At 44.0% G+C, this 22,250-nt stretch overlaps 1 long non-coding RNA gene across 13 annotated transcripts; it reads left to right on the top strand.

Moving 5' to 3' along the window:
• The first annotated feature begins 8,722 nt into the window (after window positions 1-8,722).
• LOC147916043 (uncharacterized) lies at window positions 8,723-18,740 on the top strand. Of its 13 annotated transcripts, none has more exons than XR_015553321.1 (4): window positions 8,723-8,899; window positions 16,769-16,797; window positions 17,019-17,079; window positions 18,688-18,740. It is a non-coding gene; the product is annotated as an uncharacterized LOC147916043 (long non-coding RNA). The 13 variants fall into 13 exon arrangements; XR_015553312.1 differs by lacking the exon at window positions 16,769-16,797 and adding an exon at window positions 11,464-11,504; XR_015553314.1 differs by lacking the exons at window positions 16,769-16,797; window positions 18,688-18,740 and adding exons at window positions 11,464-11,504; window positions 18,603-18,638.
• Window positions 18,741-22,250: the final 3,510 nt, after the last annotated feature.

Here is a 22,250-nt window from a genome sequence, read left to right as displayed (position 1 = left end):
CTCCTGCATTTCTTGTTTTTTGTCTTGGTGATTATAGCCATTGTAATGGGTGTAAGACGATATCTTAGTGTAGTTTTGATTTGCATTTCCCTGATGATTAGTGATGTTGAACATCTTTTCATATGCCTATTGGCCATCTGTATATCTTCTTTGGAGAAGTGTCTGTTCATTTGCTTTGCCCATTTTTTGATTGGGTTGTTTGTTTTTTGTTGTTCAGTTGTGTGAGTTCTTTACATATTATGGAGATTAACCCCTTTTGGATATGTGGTTTGCAAATATTTTTTACTGGCTGTTGGGTTGCCTATTCATTTTGATCCTGGTTTCATTTGCCTTATAGAAGCTCTTTAATCTAATAAGGTCCCACTTGTTTATTTTTTCTTTTGTTTCCCTTGTCCAAGTAGACATGGAATTCAAAAGGATCCCTTTATGACTGATGATGAATAGTGTACTGCCTATGTTTTCTTCCAGGAGTTTTATAGTTTCAGGTCTCACCTTCAGGTCTTTGATCCATTTTGAGTTAAGTTTTGTGTATGACAAAAGAAGATGGTCTACTTTCATTCTTTTGCAAGTGGCTGTCTAGTTTTCCCAGCACCATTTATTGAAGAGACTTTCCTTTCTCCGTTCTATATTCTTAGCTCCTTTGTCGAAGATTAGCTGCGTGTAGATGTGAGGTTTTATTTCTGGGCTTTCAATTCTGATCCATTGATCTGTGTGTCTATTTTTGTACCAGTACCATGCTGTCTTGATTACTATTGCTTTGTGGTATGTTTTGAAGTCAGGGATTGTGATGCCTCCAACTGTGTTCTTTTATCTCAGGATTGCTTTAGCTATTCAGGGTCTTTTGTTACCCCATATGAATTTTAGTATTCTTTGTTCTAGTTCCGTGAAGAATGTCCTTGGGATTCTGATTGGGATTGCATTGAATCTGTAGATTGCTTTAGGTAGTATGGACATTTTAACTATGTTTATTCTTCCAAGCCATGTGCATGGAATATTTTTCCATTTCTTTATGTCATCATTGATTTCAGTCAATAATGTCTTATAGTTTTCATTGTATATGTCTTTCACCTCTTTGGTTAAATTTATTCCTAGATATTTTATTCTTTTCGTGGCAGTTGTAAATGGGATTGTCTTCCTGAGTTCTCTTTCTGTTAGTTCGTTGTTGGCATATAGAAAAGCAACTGATTTCTGTAAGTTGATTTTGTACCCTGCAACTTTGCTGTAGTTGTTGATTATTTCTAATAGTTTTCCAATGGATTCTTTAGGGTCTAAAGAAGATCATGTCATCTGCAAACAGTGAGAGTTTCACCTCTTTGTTGCCTATTTGTATTCCTTTTTCTTGCCTGATTGGTCTGGCTAGAACCTCCAGTACTATGTTGAATAAGAGTGGCAAGAGTGGCAAGAGTGGGCACTTGTCTTATTCCTGTTTTCAGAAGGATGGCTTTCAGTTTTTCACTATTGAGTATGATGTTGGCTGTCGGTTTGTCATATATGGTCTTTATTATGTTAAGGTACTTTCCTTCTATACCCATTTTGTTGAGAGTTTTTATTGTAAATGGATGTTGGATCTTGTCAAATGCCTTCTCTGCATCTATTGAGATGATCATGTGGTTTTTATTCCTCGTTTTGTTAATGTGGTGTATCATATTAATTGATTTGAAGATGTTGGACCATCCCTGTGTCCCTGGTATAAATCCCACTTGATCATGGTGTATGATCTTTTTAATGTATTGCTGTATTCAGTTTGCCAATATTTTGTTGAGGATTTTTGCATCTATGTTCATCAGCGATATTGGCCCGTAATTTTCCTTCTTTGTATTGTTCTTGTCTGGCTTTGGTATCAGGGTGATGTTGGCTTCATAGAATGTGCTGGGAAGTGTTCCATCTTCCTCTGTTTTTTGGAATAGTTTGAGAAGTACTGGTATTAAGCCTTCTTTGAATGTTTGGTAAAATTCTCCAGAGAAGCCATCTGGTCCTGGATTTTTATTTTTTGGGAGGTTTTTGATTACTATTTCAATCTCTTTACTTGTGACTGGTCTATTCAGATTCTCTATTTCTTCTTGATTCAGTTTTGGGAGGCTGTATGAGCCCAAGAATTTATCTATTTCTTCTAGATTGTCCAATTTGTTGGCATATCGTTTTTCATAGTATTCTCTTATAATCCTTTGTATTTCTGTGGTATCAGTTGTAATTTCTCCTTTTTCATTTCTAATTTTACTTATTTGAACCTTCTCTCTTTTTTTTCTTGGTGAGTCTGGCTAAAGGTTTGTCAATTTTGTTTATATGCTCAAAGAACCAGCTCTTTGTTTCATTGATCCTTTCTACTGTTTTTCTTGTTTTGTTTTGATTTCATTTATTTCTGCTCTGATTTTTATTATTTCTCTCCTTCTGCTGACTTTGGGCTTTGTTTGTTCTTCTTTTTCTAATTCTGTTAGGTGTAGTTTGAGGTTGCTTATTTGGGCTATTTCTTATGTTAAGGTGGGCCTGTATTGCTGAGTTTCCCTCTCAGGACCACTTTTGCTGCATCCCATATGAGTTGGTATGGTGTATTTTCATTTTCATTTGTCTCCAGATATGATTTGATTTCTCCTTTAATTTCATCAATGATCCATTGGTTGTTCAGGAGCATGTTGTTTAGTATGCACATCTTTGTCACTTTTCCGGTTTTTTTCTTGCAGTTGATTTCTAGCTTCATGGCATTATGGTCGGAAAAGATGATTGTTATGATTTCAATCTTAAATTTATGAGGCATGCCTTGTTTCCCAACATATGGTCTATACTTGAGAATGTTCCACGAGCACTTGTGAAGAACGTGTAATCTACTGTGTTTGGATGGAGTGCTCTATATATATATCTATTAAGTCCATCCCGTCAAGTTTTTTGTTTAAGTCCATTATTTCCTTATTGACTTTCTGTCTGGATGATCTGTCCATTGATGAGACTGGGGTGTTAAGATCCCCTACTATTATTGTGTTGTTGTTAATATCTCCTTTTTTTGGTTTGTCAATAGTTGCTTTATATACTTTGGTGCTCCTGTGTTGGGTGCATATATATTTATAAGTGGTATGTCTTCTTGGTGGAGTGTCCTTTTTATCATTATGTATTACCCCTCTTTGTCTCTCATTACCTGTTTCATCTTGGAGTCAACTTTGTGTGATATAAGTATGGCAACACCTGCTTTCTTTTGTTTGCCATTAGCCTGGAGTATTGTCTTCCATCCTTTCACTCTGAGCATGTGTTTGTCTTTAGAGCTGAGATGTGTTTCCTGGAAGCAGCATATTGTTGGGTCTTGTTTTTTAATCCATCCCACTACTCTGTCATTTGATTGGAGAATTCAATCCATTTACGTTTAGAGTGCTTATTGATATATGAGGGCTTAATGTTCCTACTTTATCACTCGTTTTCTGGTTTTTTTGCATTTCTTTTGTTTCTTGTCCCGTGTGTTTCGGACTACCAATTCAGTTTGGTAGTTCTGTATGGTGGTTCTCTTAGTTTTCTCTTTATTTATCATATGTAACTCTTTTCTGATTATTTGGTTAGTGGTTACCATGAGGTTTATATAAAAAATCTTGTGGATGTGATAGTCCATTGTCTGATGGCCTCTCATTTCCTTTGACTAAGTCGATTCAATCCCTTTCCTGTTCCCCTTCTAAGTTATTGTTGTCACAACTTATTCCATCTTGTGTTGTGAGTTTGTGTTTAAAGTGATGAGGTTATATTTATTTTTGGTGTTTTCCTTCCCTTGATCTTTGGCTTTATACTTAAGTGTTTGCTAATCTATTCTGATAGACAGCTGCAAATTTTCTGGTTTTGTCTGCCTGTTTTTCTCCTTGTTCAAAACTTTGTTTTTCTTTCTTTTCTCAGGCATGAGGGCCTTCTTGAGCACTTCTTGTAGTGGGGGTCTTGTGGCAATGAACTCCCTTAGCTTTTGTTTTTCACAGATAGTTACTATTTCTCTATCTGAAGGATATTTTCACTGGATAGAGTATGCTTGGCTGAAAGTTTTTGTCTTTGAGAATTTTGAGTATATCATTCCACTCTCTCCCAGCCTGCAAAGTTTTTGGCAAGAAATCAGCTGAGATCCTGATAGGAACTCCTTTGTATGTTATTTTTTTTTTGTCTAGCTGCCCTTAATATTTTTTCTTTGTTGTTGACTTTTCCCAGCTTTACTACTATATGTCTTGGAGAGGGTCTTTTCATGTTGATACATTTAGGAGATCTATTGATTTCATTTACTGGTATTTCCAACTCCTTCCCCAGGTTTGGGAAGTTCTCAGCTATTATTTCTTTGAACAAGTTCTCTGCTCCTTTCCCCCTCTCTTCTCCCTCTGAAATACCTATAATCCTTATGTTTGATTTCCTAGTTGAATCAGATATTTCTCAGAGAGTTTCTACATTTCTTTTTAGTCTTAGTTCTCTTTCTTCCTCCATCTGGAGCATTTCTGCATTGCTGTCCTCAATATTGCTAATTCTTTCCTCCATATTGTCAGCTCTGATGCTTAAGGCTTCCAGATTTTTCTTTATCTCTATTGTATTTTTCATCTCTAAGATTCCTGATTGGTTTTTCTTTATAGTTTCAATCTTTTTTGTGAAGAAATTCCTGATTTCATTGAATTGTCTGTCTGTATTTTCTTGTATTTCGTTGAGCTCTTTTATGATAGCTATTTTGAATTCTCTGTCATTAAGGTTATACGTTTCTTTGCTTTCAGGGTTGATTTCTGGGTGATTGTCATTTTCCTTTTGGTCTGGAGATTTAATATATTTTTGCTTAGTGCCTGTTGGTGTTGGCTTATTTTTTCTCATACTGAAAATATCTGGTTGCAGTTTCCTCCTGCTGCCACTGAGGGAGGGTCAAGTGCTGTGTATTCTGTGTCCACCTTGATCTGCGGGTGCTCTGGTTGGCCCATGGCTGAGCCAAAGTGTGGTTGAGCTGAAGTGTGGCTGACCCGAGCCTGCTGGTGCTGGAGTGTGGGAACAGCTGGAGCTGGAGTGTGGCTGGGTTGATGCAGCTGGAGGCTGAGCACGGCCAAGCCGAAGCAGTTGGAGCCGGGGCGCAGTCGAGCTGAAGCAGCTGTGGCCAGGGTGCAGTCAAGCCAGGGCAGCTGGGGCCGGGACGTGGGCAAGCCGGGGCAGGTGGGGCCAGGGTACAGTCAAGCCAGGGCAGCTGGGGCCGGGACGTGGGCAAGCCGGGGCAGGTGGGGCCAAGGTGCAGTCAAGCCAGGGCAGCTGGGGCCGGGGTGTGGGCAAGCCGGGGCAGGTAGGGCCAGGGTGCAGTCAAGCCAGGGCAGCTGGGGCCGGGGCATGGGCAAGCCGGGTCAGGTGGGGCCAGGGTACAGTCAAGCCAGGGCAGGTGGGGCCGGGGCGTGGGCAAGCTGGGGCAGGTGGGGCCAGGGTGCAGTCCTGCCGAAGGAGCTATGGCTGGGGCGAGGTCAAGCCATGGCAGCTGCGGCCGGAGTGAGGTCAGGCCTGGGTTGCTGTGGCCGTGGTGTGGGTGAGCTTGAGCCACTGGGGCTGGGGCTGGAGACAAGCTGAAGCGTAGAAGCATTTTTTTTAGGCTGTAAATTTTAAATGTAGAAGCAAGAGGATCTTTTCTCTGATCAAGTTTTACATATTAAGAACTTTGGAGATTGTTACCTTTAATATGAAGTTATGTTGTGAAATTCAATAGGGGCATATATGGAGTGCTGCTTGTGATAATTTTATTATAAGTGTTGCTGCTGTATCAGCATTACCAAAGTAGTTTGCAGCCCTTTATTATCATTGTTGTCTTTACTCCTGAGGCCGCCTCCTGGAAGGTGGTTTAACTTGTTCCTATCACACAATTTCCAGTTAAGGAACTGGTTAGAGCAGTGAGACTCTAGCAAGATACCAGTTTATTGTAACATTGGCCTTCCTGGGGTGACCTGTCAAGGAAACAGCAGTTCACAGAGTGTTCTTGTTCCTGTTGTGTCTGCTCTGTCTTCTGCAGGAGGGGGGGCCCTCGGGTCTGGGGGTGGCCAGGAGGGTGAGGAAGGCTCTGGAGCACAGGAGTTCTAGGTTTTTTTCTTCAAGAAACCTCTTTCTGTTGTGAAATCCACTTTTAGAAACGAGGTTCACTGTGGCTGCAGGCTGTAATTTGAATGTCTGCCTTACTTTGTTTTTTCCTCAGTGTTAGAATGCATTGATTACCCAGCTGAACTCTGAACAAACCTCTAGCATAGGCCAACTCTTGAAGGCCAAATTTCTAGATCGTGATGGGGCAGTAACTCTGGATCTTTTTCATTGATGTTGTCTCTATAAATAAACAGTGACAAAATAACAAAGCACCAAAACACCCTCTGTCTTTATTTTTTTAATTAATTAATTTTTTGAGGAAGATTAGCCCTGAGCTAACATCTGTTGCCAATCCTCCTCTTTTTTGCTGAGGAAGATTGGCCCTGGGCTAAGATCCATGCCCATCTTCCTCTACTTTATATGGGACACCGCCACAGCAAGGCTTGATAAGTGGTGTGTCAGATCCAAACCTGTGAACCCTGGTCCGCTGAAGCGGAGCATGCGAATTTAACCACTATTCCACTGGTCTGGCCCCTCTGCCTTTATTTTATTTTATTTATTTTGTGAGGAAGATCATCCCTGAGCTAACATCTGATGCCAATCCTCTTTTTTGCTGAGGAAGATTGGCCCTAGGCTAACATCCGTGCCCATCTTCCTCCACTTTATGTTGGACGCCGTCACAGCATGGCTTGACAAGCAGTGCGTCAGTGCACACCCAGGATCCAAACCTGCAAACCCTGGCCGTTGTAGTGGAGCACATGCGCTGAACTGCTGTGCCATCGGGCCAGCCCATGTGCCTTTATTTTTAATTGAAATTAAGTAAACAAAGGTATTGTGGTTGTAGAATATGTAAATACTTCAAGATGAATAATGCAAATGATCTCCCAATTATTGAAATCTTGGTCCTTTAAAGACTCCCAGTATTTTTCCCCAAACTTGAAAGTAACCAAAGAAAGCAGAAATAACTCTCACAAAACCCTGCACCAAACTAGGCCTTACAGACTTCAAAGTAGAGTTTAAGGCTCTTTTTTAACACATACTTCTTAACTTATTTGGGTGTTTTCTCTCTTACACTAGATTCCGGGGTCCAAACTTGAAGTAGGGAATGGGTGGAGGCAGGTAAACTAAAATTACAGCAAGAAGTGACAGCCTCAACAGCCTTTGGGGAGGAGGAGCCCAAAACACAGCTGAAATGGCTTGGGATTTGTCATTTGTCATACGGGCCTAAAGGATAACAGCACTGAGCCTTGGCACTTACCCCGAACCCACACAGCATCATGATTGCAAGCCCAGTGCACATTGGTCAAAGGAAGGGGCCAAAATCAGACTGACACTTATGTCAGAAAAAGGCAGACGTAACTTTTCAATTCATACTAGTGCATTCATATACATCTCAAGGAATGTCGTAAAAACGACTCAGAAGTAACTTAAGGAATAAAAAAGCAGTCCAAATTACAATAGAGATCTAGTATAATTAATTATCCATTTTATAAGTAATAAAAACAAGACAGATATCTCTATTTCTCTCTACTTACATGATAATGGAAAATAGTATTGATTAAAATGATGTTAGTTATTTAATGAAGAGTATGACTGTGAGGAACCTCAAAGCATACTTTTCAAAGGTTAGAAACATGACTCTCATACAAATATGAACTGAATACATATCAGAGATTTATTAACTCATTAATGAGTTAGGGATTAGGAAGAGGATAAAGCTAGTTCAAAACGAATTCATAAGACTGAGTACATACGGGACCAGAAGGAATAGACACAAGGGTGGCTAGTGTCCCACAGGGCAATGAACATCCAATCCTTGAGATAGCATTTTCTGTCAGACGGAAACCATTCACGTCTCTACTGAGCAGAAAGCTGCATGTTAACAGATAACTAGGAGTGCGTGAGCCTGAATCAGTGAGAAATAATAGGGCAAACAATCAATATTCCTTAGCTGGTCCGACATTACACAGAAAGACATGCAATTACTCTTTTTGCTTTATTTCCAAGTTTTGGAAAATTTATTGAAAAGAAGGAATTAAGAATCAAGTACAAACATGAGAATCAAGTTCTTAATATTTTTACATGTTATCAGCCAGTTCCCAATATAATGAACGGAAATAAGGGTGTATGAGGTCTGTGTCTGCAAAAGATCTTTGCTAGCCGTTGTGTAATTGGTGTGAAGTCACCAGGCCTGTAACCTGAATTTGACCAGTGATATTTATGTTCTACACTAAAAAACACCTCTGAGATATTATCAAGGTAAAGTTAGGGATAGTGATAGGGTGAGGGCTTAGCGTTAGGGCTAGAGGTTAGGGTTTAGGGTTACGGTTTAGGCTTGGGATTGGATTAGGAGTTAAGGGTAGGGTTAGGAGTTAGGGTTAGGGAGAGGAGTGTATGTAGGGTTAGGAGGTAGGGTTAGTGTTAGCTTGAGGGTTTCGGTCAGGGGTAAGGGCAATGGGTTACTTTGAGGACTAGAGTAGGGGTGGTGTTAGGGCTAGGTTGAGGGTGTAGGTGAGGGTTTGAGTTCAGGTGAGAATGCCGGTGCAGGTTATGGTTAGGACCAGGGTTAGGGTTCAGGTTAGGGTTAGAGTCGGGGTTCGAGTGAGGGATAGAGTTCCGGTACGGTTTCAGGCTGAGGTTAGGGTTAGGGTTCAAGTTCGGGTTCCGGTTTGGCTTAGGGTTAGGGTTTAGGTGAGGGTTCGGGTTCGGGTTAGGGTTCGGGTTAGGGTTCGGGTTAGGGTTCGGGTTAGGGTTCGGGTTAGGGTTAGGGTTAGGGTTCGGGTTAGGGTTCGGGTTAGGGTTCGGGTTAGGGTTAGGGTTAGGGTTAGGGTTAGGGTTAGGGTTAGGGTTAGGGTTAGGGTTAGGAGTTAGGAGTTAGGGTTAGGGTTAGGGTTCAGATTAGGGTTAGGGTTAGGAGTTAGGGTTAGGGTTAGGTTAGGGTTAGGAGTTAGGGTTAGGGTTAGGGTTAGGAGTTAGGAGTTAGGTTAGGGTTAGGGGTTAGGAGTTCAGAGTTGAGGTTAGAGTTTACTGCAGGTTAGGGGGTTAGGAGTTAGGGTTAGGGTTAGGGTTGGCCCGGTTAGGAGTTAGGTTAGGTTAGGAGTTGAGTTCTAGGAGTTAGATTTAGGGTTAGGTTAGGGTTGGAGTTGGCGGTTCGGAGTTAGATTTAACGGGTTAGGTTGAGGTTCAAGGTTAGAGTTAGGGTTCGGAGTTAGGAGTTAAGGTGTTAGGGTTAGGAGTTAGGCTAGGATTAGGGTTAGGTTAGAGTTAGGGTTAGAGTTAGGGTTCAAAGGTTAGGAGTTAGGAGTTAGGGTTAGAGTTTAAGTTAGGAGTTAGTTTAGGAGTTAGGAGTTAGGGTTAGGAGTTAGGAGTTAGGGTTAGGAGTTAGGGGTTAGGAGTTAGGAGTTAGGAGTTAGGGTTAGGAGTTAGGGTTCGGGTTAGGGTCCGAGTTTAGGAGTTAGGAGTTAGGGTTAGGAGTTAGTTAGGGTTAGGAGTTAGGAGTTAGGAGTTAGGGTTAGGGTTAGGAGTTAGGAGTTAGGGTTAGGGTTAGGAGTTAGGTTCAGAGTTAGGGTTAGGAGTTCGGGTTAGGGTTCGGGTTAGGAGTTAGGTCTAGGAGGTTAGGGTTAGGGTTAGGAGTTAGGAGTTAGGGTTCGGGTTAGGAGTTAGGTTAGGGTTAGGAGTTCGGAGTTAGGGTTCGGGTTAGGAGTTAGGGTTAGAGTTAGGAGTTAGGAGTTAGGGTTAGGGTTAGGGTTAGGGGTTAGGGTTAGGAGTTAGGAGTTAGGAGTTAGGAGTCTGGGTTAGGAGTTAGGGTTAGGGTTAGGGTTAGGAGTTCGAGTTCGGAGTTAGGAGTTAGGAGTTAGGAGTTAGGAGTTAGGAGTTAGGGTTCGGGTTAGGAGTTAGGCTAGGTTAGGAGTTAGGGTTAGGGTTAGGTTAGGAGTTAGGAGTTCGGGTTAGGAGTTAGGGTTCGGGTTAGGGTTAGGAGTTAGGAGTTAGGAGTTAGTTAGGGTTAGGAGTTAGGAGTTAGGAGTTAGGGTTGAAAAGGTTAGGGTTAGGGTTAGGAGTTAGGGTTAGGGTTAGGAGTTAGGGTTAGGAGTTAGGAGTTAGGGTTAGGGTTAGGGTTGGGTCTCGAGGTTAGGAGTTAGGGTTAGGTTAGGAGTTAGGAGTTAGGTTAGGCTAGGGTTAGGAGGAGTTCGGAGTTAGGGTTAGGAGTTAGGAGTTAGGGTTAGGTTAGGTTCGGGTTCGGAGTTAGGAGTTAGGAGTTCAGGTTAGGGCCAGATTCTGGGTTAGGAGTTAGGGATTAGGGTTAGGAGTTAGGTCCGGGTTAAGAGTTGTGGTTAGGAGTTAGGGTTCTGAAAGGTTAGGTTCAAGTTAGGAGTTAGGTTCCGGAGTTAGGTTAGGTTAGGGGTTAGGGTTAGAGGTTAGGGTTAGGAGTTCAGGGTTAGGGTTAGGGTTAAGGTTCCGGGTTAGTTAGGGTTAGGCGGTGGGTTCGGAGTTAGAGGTTCGCTAGGTTAGGGTTAGGAGTTAGGGTTCGGGTTAGGGTTAGGAGTTACCAGCCGGGTTAGGGTTAGGGTTAGGGGTTAGGGTTAGGAGTTAGGGTTGAGTTAGGGTTAGGGTTAGGAGATTAGGGTTAAAGTTAGGAGTTAGGGTTAGGGTTAGGAGTTAGGAGTTAGGTTCCGGGTTCGCGGAGTTAGGAGTTAGGGTTAGTTAGGAGTTAGGAGTTAGTTAGGGTTAGGGTTAGGAGTTAGGGTTAGGTTAGGGTTAGAGTTAGAGTTAGGGTTAGGAGGTTGAGTTAGGGTTAGGAGTTAGGAGTTAGGAGTTAGGGTTAGGAGTTAGGAGTTAGGGTTCGGTTAGGTTAGGAGTTAGGTTAGTTGGTCTGGCCCGGAGTTAGGAGTTAGGGTTAGGAGTTGCTGGGTTAGGGTTCGGGTTAGGGTTAGGATTCGGGTTAGGTCGGTTAGGAGTTAGGGTTAGGGTTAGGGTTAGGAGTTAGGGTTAGTTCGAGTTAAGGTTAGGGTTAGGAGTTAGGAGTTAGGGTTAGGGTTGGAGTTAGGTTAGGGTTAGGGTTAGGGTTAGGAGTTAGGTTCGGGTTAGGGTTAGGGTTCGGAGTTAGGGTTAGGAGTTAGGGTTAGGGTTAGGGTTAAGGTTAGGAGTTAGGTTGGAGTTAGGTTAAGATTAGGGTTAGGAGTTAGGGTTAGGGTTAGGGTTAGGGTTAAGGTTAGGGTTAGGTCGGTTCGAGTTAGGGTCTGGTTCGGCTAGGTTCGTTAGGGTTAGGAGTTAGGGTTCGGTTCGGGTTAGGAGTTAGGGTTAAGGTTAGGGTTAAGCTAGGTTGGGCAAGGTTAGGGTTAGGTTAGGGTTCAAGTTAGGTTAGGCCAGTTCGGAGTTAGGGTCTAGGAGTTAGGGTTAGTTAGGAGTTAGGGTTGAAGGTAGAGTTAGGAGTTCGGGTTAGGGTTAGGGTTAGGGTTAGGGTTAGGGTTAGGGTCACAGGTTAGGGTTAGGGTTTGGGTTAGGGTTAGTTAGAGGTTAGGAGTTAGGGTTAGGGTTAGGTTAGGTTAGGAGTTAGGGTTAGGGTTAGGGTTAGGTTAGAGTTAGGGTTAGTTGAGTTAGGAGTTCGGAGGTTAGGAGTTCGAGGTTAGGGTTAGGGTTAGGGTTCGGAGTTAGGCTAGCGTTAGGTCTGCCAGGAGTTCGGTCAGGGTTAGGGTTAGGGTCGCAGTCGGGTTAGGGTTCAGGGTTAGGTTAGGGTTAGGTTCAGGCCAGGTTAGGAGTCTCGGGTCAGGTTAGGGTTAGGAGTTAGGAGTTAGAGGTTAGGGTCTGGAGTTAGGCTAGGGGTTAGGTTCCGGGTTAGGAGTTAGGTCCAGGTTAGGTTAGGTTAGGAGTTAGGAGTTAGGGTTAGGGTTAGGTTAGGAGTTAGAGGTTCAGGGTTAGGTTAGGGTTAGGGTTCAGGTTAGGGTTAGGAGTTAGGGTTAGGGTTAGGGTTAGGGTTAGGGTTAGGAGGTTAGGAGTTAGGAGTTAGGGTTAGGAGTTAGGGTTAGGGTTAGGCCGGGTTAGGGTTAGGAGTTAGGGTTAGGAGTTAAGGTTAGGAGTTAGGAGTTAGGAGTTAGGGTTAGAGGTTAGGAGTTAGGGTTCGGGTTCGGGTTCGGGTTCGGGTTCGGGTTAGGGTTCGGGTTCGGGTTCGGGTTAGGGTTAGGGTTAGGGTTAGGGTTAGGGTTCGGGTTCGGGTTAGGGTTAGGGTTAGGGTTAGGGTTAGGGTTCGGGTTCGGGTTCGGGTTCGGGTTAGGGATCGGGTTCGGGTTAGGGTTAGGGGTTAGGGGTTAGGGTTAGGGTTAGGGTTAGGGGTTAGGTTGAGTTAGGGTTAGGGATTCGGGTTAGGTCAGGAGTTAGGCTAGGGTTAGGAGTTAGGAGTTAGGTTAGGGTTAGGGTTAGGAGTTAGGAGTTCAGGGTTAGGTTAGGATTCGGGTTAGGAGTTAGGAGTTAGGGTTAAGAGTTAGGATTTGGGTTAGGAGGTTAGGAGTTAGGGTTAGGTTAGGAGTTAGGGTTAGGGTTAGGTTCAAGTTGAAGGTTAGGGTTCGGAGGTTAGGAGTTAGGGTCTAGAGGTTAGGAGTTAGGGTTAGGGTTAGGGTTTGGATTAGTTAGGGTTAGGGTTAGGGTTAGGGTTAGGAGTTAGGAGTTAGGGTTAGGAGTTAGGGTTAGGGTTAGGAGTTAGGGTTAGGAGTTAGGAGTTAGGGTTAGGGTTAGGGTTAGGGTTCGGGTTAGGGTTCGGGTTAGGGTTAGGGTTAGGGTTCGGGTTAGGGTTAGGGTTAGGGTTAGGGTTAGGAGTTAGGAGTTAGGAGTTAGGGTTAGGGTTAGGAGTTAGGGTTAGGAGTTAGGGTTAGGGTTAGGAGTTAGGAGTTAGGGTTAGGAGTTAGGGTTAGGGTTCGGAGTTAGGAGTTAGAGGTTAGGAGTTAGGAGTTAGGCCAGTTAGGGTTAGAGTTAGGAGTTAGGGTTAGGGTTAGGAGTTCGGAGTTAGGGTTAGGGTTAGGGTTAGGAGTTAGGGTTAGGGTTAGGGTTAGGGTTAGGAGTTAGGGTTAGGGTTGAGTTAGGAGTTAGGAGTTAGGAGTTAGGGTTAGGGTTAGAAGTTCGGGTTAGGAGTTAGGAGTTAGGGGTTAGGAGTTAGGGTTAGGTTAGGGTTAGGAGTTAGGGTTAGGAGTTAGGGTTGAGTTAGGGTTAGGAGTTAGGAGTTAGGGTTAGGAGTTAGGGTTAGGAGTTAGAGTTAGGGTTAGGAGTTAGGGTTAGGAGTTAGAGTTAGGAGTTAGGGTTAGGAGTTAGGTTAGGGTTAGGGTTAGGAGTTAGGGTTAGGTTAGAGTTAGGGTTAGGAGTTAGGGTTAGGGTTAGCTAAGTTAGGGTTAGGAGTTAGGGTTAGGGTTAGGGTTAGTTAGGGTTAGGGTTAGGGTTAGGAGTTAGGGTTAGGGTTAGGAGTTAGGGTTAGGGTTAGGAGTTAGGGTTCGGAGTTAGAGGTTGGGTTAGGAGTTAGGGTTAGGGTTAGGGTTAGGAGTTAGGGTTAGGGTTAGGGTTAGGGTTAGGGTTAGGGTTAGGAGTTAGGAGTTAGGGTTAGAGTTAGGGTTAGGAGTTAGGGTTAGGGTTAGGAGTTAGGAGTTAGGGTTAGATTCGGGTGCCAGGGTTGAGTTGCACCAGGAGGGTTAGGGTTAGTTAGGAGTTAGGAGTTAAGAGTTCGGGTTTTAGGGTTAGGAGTTAGGAGTTAGGGTTAGGGTTCGGGTTAGGGTTAGGGTTAGGGTTAGGGTTAAGTTAGAGTTAGAGTTAGGAGTTAGGGTTAGGAGTTAGGAGTTAGGGTTAGGGTTAGGAGTTAGGAGTTAGGAGTTAGGGTTAGGGTTAGGAGTTAGGGTTAGGAGTTAGGGTTAGGAGTTAGGAGTTGAGAGTTAGGGTTAGGAGTTAGGAGTTAGGAGTTAGGAGTTTAGGAGTTAGGGTTAAGAGTTAGGAGTTAGGGTTAGGGTTAGGGTTGAGTTAGGGTTCGGGTTAGGGTTAGGGTTAGGGTTAGTTAAGGTTGAGTTAGGAGTTAGGGTTAGGAGTTAGGGTTAGGGTTAGGAGTTAGGAGTTAGGGTTAGGGTTAGGGTTAGGAGTTAGGGGTTAGGAGTTAGGAGTTAGAGGTTAGGAGTTAGGGTTAGGGTTAGGGTTAGGAGTTAGGAGTTGAGTTAGGAGTTAGGGAGTTAGGGTTCGGAGTTAGGGTTGGAGTTACCTGGAGCGGGTTCGGGTTAGGGTTAGGGTTAGGGTTAGGGTTCGGAGTTAGGAGTTAGGGTTAGGGAGTTAGGGTTAGGGTTAGGGTTAGGAGTTAGGGTTAGGGTTAGGAGTTGAGGGTTAGGAGTTAGGGTTCAGGAGTTAGGGTTAGGAGTTAGGGTTAGGAGTTAGGAGTTAGGGTTAGGGTCAGGGTTAGGGTTAGGGTTCAGGAGTTAGGAGTTAGGGTTAGGAGTTAGGGTTAGGAGGTTAGGGTTCAGGTCAGGAGTCAGGGTTAGGGTCCAGGAGTTTAGGGTTAGGGTTAGGAGTTAGGAGTTAAGGGGTTAGGGTTAGGGTTAGGAGTTAGGAGTTAGGGTTAGGAGTTAGGGTTAGGGTTAGGAGTTAGGAGTTAGGGTTAGGGTTAGGAGTTAGGGTTAGGAGTTAGGAGTTACCAGGAGTTAGGGTTAGGAGTTAGGGTTAGGAGTTAGGGTTAGGGTTAGGAGTTAGGGTTAGGAATTAGGAGTTAGGGTTAGGGTTAGGGTTAGGAGTTAGGAGTTAGAGTTAGGGTTGACTTGAGGGTTAGGAGTTAGGGTTAGGAGTTAGGAGTTAAGAGTTAGGAGTTAGGGTTAGGGTTAGGGTTAGGAGTTAGGGTTAGGAGTTAGGAGTTAGGAGTTAGGAGTTAGGGTTAGGGTTAGGAGTTAGGGTTAGGAGTTAGGAGTTAGGGTTAGGAGTTAGGAGTTAGGAGTTAGGGTTAGGGATTAGGGTTAGGGTTAGAGTTAGGGTTAGGAGTTAGGGTTAGGAGTTAGGAGTTAGGAGTTAGGAGTTAGGGTTAGGGTTAGGGTTAGGGTTAGGAGTTAGGGTTAGGTGAGGTTAGGGTTAGGGTTAGGGTTAGGAGTTAGGAGTTAGGGAGTTAGGAGTTAGGGTTAGGGTTAGGGTTAGGAGTTAGGGTTAGGAGTTAGGGTTAGGGTTAAGTTAGGAGTTAGGGTTAGGGTTAGGAGTTAGGGTTAGAGTTAGGTTAAGGGTTAGGAGTTAGGGTTAGGGTTGAGGGTTAGGGTTAGGAGTTAGGGTTAGAGGTTAGGGTTAGGGTTAAGTTAGGAGTTAGGAGTTAGGGTTAGGGTTAGGAGTTAGGGTTAGGAGTTAGGGTTAGGTTAGGAGTTAGGAGTTAGGAGTTAGGGTTAGGAGTTAGGGTTAGGAGTTAGGAGTTAGGGTTAGGGTTAGGGTTAGGGTTAGCGAGGTTAGGGTTAGGGTTAGGGTTAGGGTTAGGAGTTAGGAGTTAGGAGTTAGGATTCAGGTTAGGAGTTAGGAGTTAGGTTAGAGGTTAGGAGTTAGGGTTAGGAGTTAGGAGTTAGGGTTAGGGTTAGGGTTAGGGTTAGGGTTAGGGTTAGGAGTTAGGAGTTAGGGTTAGGGTTAGGAGTTAGGGTTAGGAGTTAGGAGTTAGGGTTAGGGTTAGGGTTAGGAGTTAGGAGTTAGGGTTAGGAGTTAGGGTTAGGGTTAGGGTTAGGAGTTAGGAGTTAGGGTTAGGAGTTAGGGTTAGGGTTAAGTTAGGGTTAGGGTTAGAGTTAGGAGTTAGGAGTTAGGGTTAGGGTTAGGGTTAGGGTTAGGGTTAGGGTTAGGAGTTAGGAGTTAGGGTTAGGGTTCGAGGTTAGGAGTTAGGAGTTAGGAGTTAGGGTTAGGGTTAGGGTTAGAGGTTAGGGTTAGGGTTAGGGTTGAGTTAGGAGTTAGGGTTAGGGTTAGGGGTTAGGGTTAGGAGTTAGGAGTTAGGGTTAGGAGTTAGGGTTAGGAGTTAGGGTTAGGAGTTAGGGTTAGGGTTAGGAGTTAGGAGATGCTTAGGTTAGGGTTAGGGTTAGGAGTTAGGGTTAGGGTTAGGGTTAGGAGTTAGGAGGTTAGGGTTAGGAGTTAGGGTTAGGAGTTAGGGTTAGGGTTAGGGTTAGGATTAGGAGTTAGGAGTTAGGGTTAGGGTTAGGAGTTAGGAGTTAGGGTTAGGAGTTAGGGTTAGGGTTAGGGTTAGGAGTTAGGAGTTAGGGTTAAGTTGGAGTTAGGGTTAGGGTTAGGGTTAGGAGTTAGGAGTTAGGGTTAGGGTTAAGTTAGAGTTAGGAGGTTCAGGGTTAGGGTTAGGGTTGAGTTAGGGTTAGGGTTAGGAGTTAGGGTTAGGGTTAGGGTTAAGGTTAGAGTTAGGGTTAGGGTTAGGAGTTAGGGTTAGGGTTAGGGTTAGGAGTTAGGGGTTAGGAGTTAGGGTTAGGGTTAGGAGTTAAGGTTAGGGTTAGGAGTTAGGAGTTAGGGTTAGATTGAGTTAGGGTTAGGAGTTAGGGTTAGGAGTTAGGGTTAGGAGTTAGGGTTAGGAGTTAGGGTTAGGGTTAGGGTTAGGAGTTAGGGTTAGGAGTTAGGAGTTAGGGTTAGGAGTTAGGGTTAGGGTTAGGGTTAGGGTTAGGAGTTAGGGTTAGATTTTAGTTAGGGTTAGGAGTTAGGGTTAGGAGTTAGGAGTTAGGGTTAGGAGTTAGGGTTAGGAGTTAGGGTTAGGGTTAGGAGTTAGGGTTAGGAGTTAGGGTTAGGGTTAGGGTTAGGGTTAGGGTTAGGGTTAGGAGTTAGGAGTTAGGAGTTAGGAGTTAGGAGTTAGGAGTTAAGGAGTTAGGGTTAGGGTTAGGAGTTAGGAGTTAGGGTTAGGAGTTAGGAGTTAGGAGTTAGGGTTAGGGATTAGGGTTAGTTAGGAGTTAGGAGTTACAGTTAGGGTTAGGGTTAGGGTTAGGAGTTAGGAGTTAGGGTTAGGGTTAGGGTTAGGGTTAGGGTTAGAGGTTAGGGTTAGGGTTAGGGTTAGGGTTAGGGTTAGGGTTAGGGTTAGGGTTAGGGTTAGGAGTTAGGAGTTAGGGTTAGGGTTAGGGTTAGGGTTAGGAGTTAGGAGTTAGGGTTAGGGTTAGGGTTAGGGTTAGTTAGGGTTAGGAGTTAGGGTTAGGAGTTAGGGTTAGGGTTAGGAGTTAGGAGTTAGGGTTAGGGTTAGGAGTTAGGGTTAGGAGTTAGGAGTTAGGAGTTAAGGTTAGGGTTAGGAGGTTAGGAGTTAGGAGTTAGGAGTTAGGAGTTAGGAGTTAGAGGTTAGGGTTAGGAGTTAGGGTTAGGGTTAGGGTTAAGGTTAGGAGTTAGGAGTTAGGAGTTAGGGTTAGGAGTTAGGAGTTAGGAGTTAGGAGTTAGGAGTTAGGGTTAGGGTTAGGGTTAGGAGTTAGGAGTTAGGGTTAGGAGTTAGGAGGGTTAGGAGTTAGGGTTAGGAGTTAGGGTTAGGAGTTAGGAGTTAGGGTTAGGAGTTAGGAGTTAGGAGTTAGGGTTAGGAGTTAGGGTTAAGGAGTTAGGGTTAGGAGTTAGGGTTAGGAGTTAGGGTTAGGGAGTTAGGAGTTAGGGTTAGGGTTAGGAGTTGAGGGTTAGGAGTTAGGAGTTAGGGTTAGGAGTTAGGGTTAGGGTTAGGGTTAGGGTTAGGGTTAGGAGTTAGGGAGTTAGGGTTAGAGGTTAGGGTTAGGAGTTAGGAGTTAGGGTTAGGGTTAGGGTTAGGGTTAGGGTTAGGGTTAGGAGTTAGGGTTAGGGTTAGGGTTAGGAGGTTAGGGTTAGGGTTAGGAGTTAAGTTAGGGTTAGGGTTAGGAGTTAGGAGTTAGGAGTTAGGGTTAGGAGGTTAGGGTTAGGGTTAGGGTTAGGAGTTAGGGTTAGGTTAGGGTTAGGAGTTAGGGTTAGGGTTAGGTTAGGAGTTAGGGTTAGGGTTAGGAGTTAGGGTTAGGAGTTAGGGTTAGGGTTAGGGTTAGGGTTAGGAGTTAGGGTTAAGAGTTAGGGTTAGGAGTTAGGGTTAGGGTTAGGAGTTAGGAGTTAGGGTTAGGGTTAGGAGTTAGGGTTAGGAGTTAGGGTTAGGGTTAGGGTTAGGAGTTAGGAGTTAGGAGTTAGGGTTAGAAGTTAGGAGTTAGGAGTTGAGTTAGGAGTTAGGGTTAGGAGTTAGGAGTTAGAGTTAGGGTTAGGGTTAGGAGTTAAGGGTTAGGAGTTAGGGTTAGGAGTTAGGGTTAGGAGTTAGGAGATTAGGAGTTAGGAGTTAAGGTTAGGGTTAGGAGTTAGATTCTACCATGCTGCAGCAGAGTTAGGAGTTAGGGTTAGGAGTTAGGGTTAGGGTTAGGGTTAGGGTTAGGAGTTAGGAGTTAGGGTTAGGAGTTAAGGAGGTTAGGAGTTAGGGTTAGGAGTTAGGGTTAGGGTTAGGGTTAGGAGTTAGGGTTAGCAGAGTTAGGGTTAGGGTTAGGGTTAGGGTTAGGGCTAGGGTTAGGGTTAGGGTTAGGGTTAGGAGTTAGGAGTTAGGGTTAAGCAGGAGTTAGGAGTTAGGGTTGAGGTTGAGTTAGGGTTAGGGTTAGGGTTAGGAGTTAGGGTTAGGGTTAGGGTTAGAGTTAGGGTTAGGGTTAGGGTTAAGTTAGGGTTAGAGTTAGGAGTTAGGGTTAGGGTTAGGAGTTAGGGTTAGGGTTAGGGTTAGGGTTAGGGTTAGGGTTAAGTTAGGAGTTAAAGGAGTTAGGGTTAGGAGTTAGGGTTAAGTCTAGGGTACCTAGGGTTAGGGTTAGGGTTAGGGTTAGGAGTTAGGGTTAGGGTTAGGGATTGGGTTAGGGTTAGGGTTAGGGTTAGGGTTAGGAGTTAGGGTTAGGGTTAGGGGTTAGGGTTAGGGTTAGGAGTTAGCTAGGGTTAGGGTTAGGAGTTAGGGTTAGTTCGGAGTTAAGGTTAGGGAGTTAGGAGTTAGGGTTAGGAGTTAGGAGTTAGGAGTTAGGGTTAGGGTTAGGAGTTAGGGTTAGGGTTAGGGTTAAAGGAGTTAGGAGTTAGGTTAGGAGTTGAGGGTTAGAGTTAGGAGTTAGGAGTTAGGGTTAGGAGTTCAGGAGTTAGGGTTAGGGTTTAGGAGTTAGGGTTAGGGTTGAGTTAGGGTTAGGGTTAGATTAGGGTTAGGAGTTAGGAGTTAGGGTTAGGGTTAGGAGTTAGGGTTAGGAGTTAGGAAGGTTAGGAGTTAGGAGTTAGGGTTAAGAGTTAGTTAGGAGTTAGGAGTTAGGAGTTAGAGGTTAGGAGTTAGGAGTTAGGGTTAGATTAGGTTAGATTAAGGTAGGAGTTAGGAGTTAAGGTTGAGTTAGGCAGTTAGGGTTAGGAGTTAGGGTTAGGTTAAGGAGTTAGGAGTTAGAGTTAGGGTTAGTTAGGAGTTAGGAGTTAAGAGTTAGCATGAGTTGCTGGGTTAGGAGTTAGGAGTTAGGGTTAGGAGGTTAAGGGTTAGGGTTAGGAGTTAGGGTTAAGGTTAGGAGTTCGGAGTTAGGGTTAGGGTTCGGAGTTAGGAGTTAGGGTTGAGTTAGGAGTTAGGGTTAGAGGTTAGGAGTTAGGAGTTAGGGTTCGGGTTAGGAGTTAGGGTTAGGGTTGAGGTTAGGAGTTATGGAGTTAGGGTTAGGTTGAGTTAGGGTTAGGGTTAGGAGTTAGGAGTTAGGGTTAGGAGTTAGGAGTTAGGGTTAGGAGTTAGGGTTAGGAGTTAGGGTTAGGAGTTAGGGTTAGAGGTTAGGGTTAGGGTTAGGAGTTAAGGGTTAGGAGTTAGGAGTTAGGGTTAGAGTTAGAGTTAGGGTTAGGGGTTAGGAGAGTTAGGGTTAGGAGTTAGGGTTAGGGTTAGGGTTAGGAGTTACCTGCAAGGGTTAAGGGTTAGGGTTAGGAGTTAGGGATTACCGGAGTTAGGGTTAGGGTTAGGGTTAGGAGTTAGGGTTCAGGAGTTAGGAGTTAGGAGTTCGCAGGAGTTCGGGTTAGGAGTTAGGGTTAGGAGTTAGGGTTAGGAGTTCAAGGTTCGGAGTTAGGGGATTAGGGTTAGGAGTTAGGGTTAGGAATTAAAGATTAGGAGTTAGGAGTTAGAGAGTTAAGCTGCATCGCGAGTTAGGAGTTAGGAGGTTAGAAGGTTAGGGTTAGGGGAGTTAGGGATTCGGGATTAGAAGGGTTGAGGTTAAGTTAGGAGTTAGGAGTTAAGTTGAGTTAGGGTTAAGGAGTTAGGAGTTAGGGTTAGGAGTTAAAGTTAGGAGTTAAGGTAGGCTTAGAAGAAGCAGGGTTAAGGAGTTAGGAATTAGGAGTTAGGGAGTTAAGGTTAGGAGTTAAGGTTAAGTTAGGGTTAGGAGTTGAGGTTAGGAGTTAGGAGTTAGGAGTTAGGAGTTAGGGTTAGGGTTAAGGTTAGGGTTAGGGTTAAGATTAGGGTTAGGAGTTAGGGTTAGGGTTAGGGTTAATGGTTAGGAGTTAGGAGTTAAAGCAGGAGTTAGGGTTAGGGTTAGGAGTTAGGGTCAAGTGTTAATGGTATGTTAGAGGTTAGGAGTTAGGGTTAGGAGTTAGGGTTAAGGTTAGGGTTAGGGTTAGGAGTTAGCCAAGTTAGGGTTAGGAGGTTAGGAGTTAGGAGTTCAGGATTAGAAGGTTATCATCTGTTTAGGAGTTAGGAGTTAGGAGTTACTATTGGGGTTAGGAGTTAGGGATTAGGGATTAGGGTTAGGGTTAGGGTTAGAGTTAGGGTTAGGGTTAGGAGTTGAGATTAGGAGTTAGGAGTTAGGGTTAGAGGAGTTAGGGTTAGTTAGAGTTAGGAGTTAGGGTTAGGGTTCGGGTCAGGGTTAGGGTTAGTGTTAGGGTTAGGGTTAGGGTTAGTTAGGGTTAGGTTAGGGTTAGGTGTAGTGTTAGTGTTAGTCAGGTTAGGGTCAGGGTCAGGGTTAGGGTTAGGGTTAGGGTTAGGGTTAGGTTAGGGTTAGGGTTAGGGTTAGGGTTCTTGTTAGGGTTAGGATTTAGGTTAGGGTTAGGGTTAGTGTTAGGGTTAGGGTTAGGGTTAGGGTTAGGTTAGGGTTAGGGTTATTATTAGTTTTCAGGTTCGAAAAATGTTGAGCTTTAGCTTTAGGTTTCTTGTTAGGGTTAAGGTTAGGGTTAGGGTTAGGGTTGGGTTTGGGTTATCGTTAGGGTTAGGTTTACGTTTTGGTTTCCAATTAGGGTTATGGTTAGCGTTAGGGTTCGATTTAGGTCTAGGGTTAGAGTTAGAGTTAGGGTTAGCGTTGGGTTTGGATTAGGGTTAGGGTTAGAATTAGGGTTAGAAATATGTTTAGAGTTCAGGTTATGGTTAGGCTTAGCAATAGGGTTCGGGTTAGGGTAATGTTTAGTTTTAGTGTTAGGGCTAGTGTTCGAGTCAGGGTTAGGCTTAGGGTTCAGGTTCGTGTTCTGGTTAGGGTTAGGTTTAGAGTTGGGCTAAGATTAGGTTTAGGGTTAGGGTTACTTACAGCCTAGGATTGCTGATATGGTTACAGTTAATTTTCATGTTAAGTTTAGGGTTATGTTTAAGGTCAGGGTTGTTTTTGGGTTAGGGTTATGGCTAGGGTTCGAGTTCATTTTCTTGTTAGGGTTAGGGTTATGTTTTGCTTTGTTGGGATGGTTAGGATTAGGGTTACTGTTAAGGTTATGTTAAGGTTTAGGGTGAGGTTAGTGTTTGGATTAGGATTAGAGTTAAGGTTTGGCTTTTTGATGGTGTTAGTGTCAGGGTCGGATTCGGCTTTGTGTTTGTGTTAGTTTTAGTGATAGGGTTAAGTTTCTGGTTAGAGTCTGGGTTAAGTTTGGGGTTCAGGTTATTGTTAGAGTTCGGGTTAGCTTTAGGCTTAGGGTTAGGGCTGGGGTTGGGGTTAGTTTTGGATAAGGGATAGTGCTGGGTTCAGTTGGGTTTGGGTTCGAGTTAGGGTTAGGTTTAGAATTCAGATTCGAGTTACCGTTAGGGTTATTTTTCGTGTTAGACTTAGCGTTATGGTTACGGTTAGTGTTGGGGTTAGGGTTATTGTTAGGGTTAGGTTTTGGCTTAGAGTTCAAGTTAGGGTTAGGTTTGGTTTGGGTTAGGGTTAGCATTAGTTTTAGTGTTAGGGTTAGTGTTTGCTTTAGGGTTATAGTTAGTGTTTGGTGTCAGTATCACGTTAGGTTTATTGTTAGGGTTCAGGTTAGCGTTTGATTTAGTGTTAGGGTTTGGATTCGGGTTCGGTTTAGGGTTAGTGTTCACCTTAGGG

The sequence above is a fragment of the Ceratotherium simum genome, chromosome 10 (genome assembly GCF_057802395.1).
Source record: "Ceratotherium simum simum isolate JZ-2026a chromosome 10, ASM5780239v1, whole genome shotgun sequence".
NCBI classification, from domain to species: Eukaryota; Metazoa; Chordata; class Mammalia; order Perissodactyla; family Rhinocerotidae; genus Ceratotherium; species Ceratotherium simum.
This window is presented reverse-complemented; position numbering and strand designations above follow the sequence as displayed.